We start from the raw sequence: 6,000 nt of genomic DNA, 5'->3' as shown, positions 1-6,000 counted from the left end.
TAATAGAACTAGTTTAGTTGAATTAATTAGTTGAATTAGTTAGTTGAATTAGTTCAATTAATTAGGTATATTTTTCGTAAGTGCTTAGTTGAATTAGTTCAATTAATTAGTTGAACTAGTTGAATTAATAGAATTAGTTGAATTAATAGAACTAGTAAGTGTGTAATGTTTCACCTATGAACATAGGAATGTCGTCTAGCAACGAACACGATTTCATTATGTGCGAATACTGCGAAGACCAGCGCGGCCTGTGCGGCAAAATTTTTCTAGTTGATGATAGACGCTTCAGCATCAAGCTGGATGAGAGCTTCGAAGTGGATACAGTAAGTCACAATGACAAGTCTTTTTTCGTAATTAAGCATGACTTATGCTTCATTTTCTTCAATTTTTAATTTTAATTTTTCACTATTCTACTAGCGTATCCCCTGTTATGCAAGAATTTTTGTCGTGGATAAGATAGGTTTCAGTCCTAACGAAACTATGTAGGTAAAAAGAGTTTACTTGAAGACCGAGCATGGTTATACCTTCAACATCAAATTATACAATGCAGACACATACACCTATTTTGAATGCAAAACTTGACAAGCACTATGCAAGGCTTATGCATTTGAGCCTGATATGGTTATCGCCTTTGATATTCGTCCGGAAGATGATATTGAAGGTAATAGAGACATCTGGGTCGATGTGCAGACGCCTCCAGTTCTACCATTATGTGAGTTTTGAAGGAAATATGCCCTAGAGGCAATAATAAAGTTATTATTTATTTCCTTATATCATGATAAATGTTTATTATTCATGCTAGAATTGTATTAACCGGAAACATAATACATGTGTGAATACATAGACAAACAGAGTGTCACTAGTATGCCTCTACTTAACTAGCTCATTAATCAAAGATGGTTATGTTTCCTAACCATAGACAAAATAGTTGTTATTTGATTAATGGGATCACATCATTAGTTGAATGATCTGATTGACATGACCCATTCCATTAGCTTAGCACCCGATCGTTTAGTATGTTGCTATTGCTTTCTTCATGACTTATACATGTTCCTATGACTATGAGATTATGCAACTCCCGTTTACCGGAGGAACACTTTGGGTGCTACCAAACGTCATAACGTAACTGGGTGATTATAAAGGAGTACTACAGGTGTCTCCAAAGGTAGATGTTGGGTTGGCGTATTTCGATATTAGGATTTGTCACTCCGATTGTCGGAGAGGTATCTCTGGGCCCTCTCGGTAATGCACATCACATAAGCCTTGCAAGCATTACAACTAATATGTTAGTTGTGAGATGATGTATTACGGAACGAGTAAAGAGACTTGCCGGTAACGAGATTGAACTAGGTATTGGATACCGACGATCGAATCTCGGGCAAGTAACATACCGATGACAAAGGGAACAACGTATGGTGTTATGCGGTCTGACCGATAAAGATCTTCGTAGAATATGTAGGAGCCAATATGGGCATCCAGGTCCCGCTATTGGTTATTGACCGGAGATGTGTCTCGGTCATGTCTACATTGTTCTCGAACCGTAGGGTCCGCACGCTTAAAGTTACGATGACAGTTATTATGAGTTTATGCATTTTTGATGTACCGAAGTCTGTTCGGAGTCCCGGATGTGATCACGGACATGACGAGGAGTCTCGAAATGGTCGAGACGTAAAGATTGATATATTAGAAGCCTATATTTGGACATCGGAATCGTTTCGGGTGAAATCGACATTTTTCCGGAGTACCGGGGGGTTACCGGAACCCCCCGGGGGTTTATTGGGCCTACATGGGCCTTGAGGGAGAAGGGAGAAGGAGGCAAGAGGTGGCCGCGCCCCCCTCCCCTTCCTAGTCCGAATAGGACAAGGGAAGGGGGCGCCCCCCCCCTTTCCTTCCTCTCTTCCACCTCTTTCCCCTCTCTCCTTGTCCAACTAGGAGTCCTACTCACGGTGGGAGTAGGACTCCCCCTTGGCGCGCCCACCTTGGCCGGCCGCCCCCTCTCCCTGGCTCCTTTATATACTGAGGCAAGGGGCACCCTAGTACACACAAGTTGATACTCGTGATCGTTCCTTAGCCGTGTGCGGTGCCCCTTGCCACCATATTCCACCTCGGTCATATTGTTGTAGTGCTTAGGCGAAGCCCTGCGTCGGTAGAACATCATCATCGTCACCACGCCGTTGTGCTGACGGAACTCATCCCCGAAGCTTTGCTGGATCGGAGCCCGGGGAGCGTCATCGAGCTGTACGTGTGCTAAGAACTCGGAGGTGCCGGAGTAACGGTGCTTGGATCGGTCGGATCGGGAAGAAGACGTACGACTACTTCCTCTACGTTGTGTCAACGCTTCCGTTGCGATCTACAAGGGTACGTAGATCATACTCTCCCCTCTCGTTGCTATGCATCACCATGATCTTGCGTGTGCGTAGGAAAATTTTGAAATTACTACGTTCCCCAACAGTGGCATCCGAGCCTAGGTTTTATGGTTTGATGTTATATGCACGAGTAGAACACAAGTGAGTTGTGGGCGATATAAGTCATACTGCCTACCAGGATGTCATACTTTGGTTCGGCGGTATTGTTGGATGAGACGACCCGGACCGACATTACGCGTACGCTTACGCGAGACCGGTTCTCCCGACGTGCTTTGCACATAGGTGGCTTGCGGGCGACAGTCTCTCCAACTTTAGTTGAACCGAGTGTGGCTACGCTCGGTCCTTGCGAAGGTTAAAACGGAGTCAAATTGACAAATTATCGTTGTGGTTTTGATGCGTAGGTGAGATTGGTTCTTACTTAAGCCCGTAGCAGCCATGTAAAACTTGCAACAACAAAGTAGAGGACGTCTAACTTGTTTTTGCAGGGCATGTTGTGATGTGATATGGTCAAGGCATGATGCTAAATTTTATTGTATGAGACGATCATGTTTTGTAACCGAGTTATCAGCAACTGGCAGGAGCCATATGGTTGTCGCTTTATTGTATGCAATGCAATCGCGATGTAATGCTTTACTTTATCACTAAGCGGTAGCGATAGTCGTGGAAGCATAAGATTGGCGAGACGACAACGATGCTACGATGGAGATCAAGGTGTCGCGCCGGTGACGATGGTGATCATGACGGTGCTTCGGAGATGGAGATCACAGGCACAAGATGATGATGGCCATATCATATCACTTATATTGATTGCATGTGATGTTTATCTTTTATGCATCTTATCTTGCTTTGATTGACGGTAGCATTATAAGATGATCTCTCACTAAATTATCAAGAAGTGTTCTCCCTGAGTATGCACCGTTGCCAAAGTTCGTCGTGCCCAGACACCACGTGATGATCGGGTGTGATAAGCTCTACGTCCATCTACAACGGGTGCAAGCCAGTTTTGCACACGCAGAATACTCGGGTTATACTTGACGAGCCTAGCATATGCAGATATGGCCTCGGAACACGGAGACCGAAAGGTCGAGCGTGAATCATATAGTAGATATGATCAACATAGCGATGTTCACCAATGAAACTACTCCATCTCACGTGATGATCGGACATGGTTTAGTTGATTTGGATCACGTGATCACTTAGAGGATTAGAGGGATGTCTATCTAAGTGGGAGTTCTTAAGTAATATGATTAATTGAACTTAAATTTATCATGAACTTAGTCCCTGATAGTATCTTGCTTGTTTATGTTGATTGTAGATAGATGGCTCGTGCTGTTGTTCCGTTGAATTTTAATGCGTTCCTTGAGAAAGCAAAGTTGAAAGATGATGGTAGCAATTACACGGACTGGGTCCGTAACTTGAGGATTATCCTCATTGTTGCACAGAAGAATTACGTCCTGGAAGCACCGCTGGGTGCCAGGCCTGCTGCTGGAGCAACACCAGATGTTATGAACGTCTGGCAGAGCAAAGCTGATGACTACTCGATAGTTCAGTGTGCCATGCTTTACGGCTTAGAATCGGGACTTCAACGATGTTTTGAACGTCATGGAGCATATGAGATGTTCCAGGAGTTGAAGTTAATATTTCAAGCAAATGCCCAGATTGAGAGATATGAAGTCTCCAATAAGTTCTACAGCTGCAAGATGGAGGAGAACAATTCTGTTAGTGAGCATATACTCAAAATGTCTGGGTATAATAATCACTTGATTCAATTGGGAGTTAATCTTCCAGATGATTGCGTCATTGACAGAATTCTCCAATCGCTGCCACCAAGCTACAAGAGCTTCGTGATGAACTATAATATGCAAGGGATGAATAAGACTATTCCCGAGCTCTTCACAATGCTGAAAGCTGCGGAGGTAGAAATCAAAAAGGAGCATCAAGTGTTGATGGTCAACAAAACCACTAGTTTCAAGAAAAAGGGCAAAGGGAAGAAGAAGGGAACTTAAAGAAGAACGGCAAACAAGTTGCTGCTCAAGAGAAGAAACCCAAGTCTGGACCTAAGCCTGAAACTGAGTGCTTCTACTGCAAGGAGACTGGTCACTGGAAGCGGAACTGCCTCAAGTATTTGGCGGATAAGAAGGATGGCAAGGTGAACAAAGGTATATGTGATATACATGTTATTGATGTGTACCTTACTAGAGCTCGCAGTAGTACCTGGGTATTTGATACTGGTTCTGTTGCTAATATTTGCAACTCAAAACAGGGACTACGGATTAAGCGAACACTGGCAAAGGACGAGGTGACGATGCGCGTGGGAAATGGTTCCAAAGTCGATGTGATCGCGGTCGGCACGCTACCTCTACATCTACCTTCGGGATTAGTATTAGACCTAAATAATTGTTATTTGGTGCCTGCGTTGAGCATGAACATTATATCTGGATCTTGTTTGATGCGAGACGGTTATTCATTTAAATCAGAGAATAATGGTTGTTCTATTTATATGAGTAATATCTTTTATGGTCATGCACCTTTGAAGAGTGGTCTATTTTTGATGAATCTCGATAGTAGTGATACACATATTCATAATGTTGAAGCCAAAAGATGCAGAGTTGATAATGATAGTGCAACTTATTTGTGGCACTGCCGTTTAGGTCATATCGGTGTAAAACGCATGAAGAAACTCCATACTGATGGGCTTTTGGAACCACTTGATTATGAATCACTTGGTACTTGCGAACCGTGCCTCATGGGCAAGATGACTAAAACACCGTTCTCCGGTACTATGGAGAGAGCAACAGATTTGTTGGAAATCATACATACAGATGTATGTGGTCCGATGAATATTGAGGCTCGTGGCGGATATCGTTATTTTCTCACCTTCACAGATGATTTAAGCAGATATGGGTATATCTACTTAATGAAACATAAGTCTGAAACATTTGAAAAGTTCAAAGAATTTCAGAGTGAAGTTGAAAATCATCGTAACAAGAAAATAAAGTTTCTACGATCTGATCGTGGAGGAGAATATTTGAGTTACGAGTTTGGTGTACATTTGAAAAATTGTGGAATAGTTTCGCAACTCACGCCACCCGGAACACCACAGCGTAATGGTGTGTCCGAACGTCGTAATCGTACTTTATTAGATATGGTGCGATCTATGATGTCTCTTACAGATTTACCGCTATCGTTTTGGGGTTATGCTCTAGAGACGGCCGCATTCACGTTAAATAGGGCACCATCAAAATCCGTTGAGACGACGCCTTATGAACTATGGTTTGGCAAGAAACCAAAGTTGTCGTTTCTTAAAGTTTGGGGCTGCGATGCTTATGTGAAAAAGCTTCAACCTGATAAGCTCGAACCCAAATCGGAGAAATGTGTCTTCATAGGATACCCAAAGGAGACTGTTGGGTACACCTTCTATCACAGATCCGAAGGCAAGACATTCGTTGCTAAGAATGGATCCTTTCTAGAGAAGGAGTTTCTCTCGAAAGAAGTGAGTGGGAGGAAAGTAGAACTTGACGAGGTAACTGTACCTGCTCCCTTATTGGAAAGTAGTACATCACAGAAAACTGTTTCAGTGACACCTACACCAGTTAGTGAGGAAGCTAATGATGATGATCATGAAACTTTAGAT

Source organism: Triticum aestivum, chromosome 1A, assembly GCF_018294505.1.
Source record: "Triticum aestivum cultivar Chinese Spring chromosome 1A, IWGSC CS RefSeq v2.1, whole genome shotgun sequence".
Lineage (NCBI taxonomy): Eukaryota > Viridiplantae > Streptophyta > Magnoliopsida > Poales > Poaceae > Triticum > Triticum aestivum.
The sequence above is the reverse complement of the archived record's forward strand: the minus strand, read 5'-3'. Positions refer to the sequence as shown.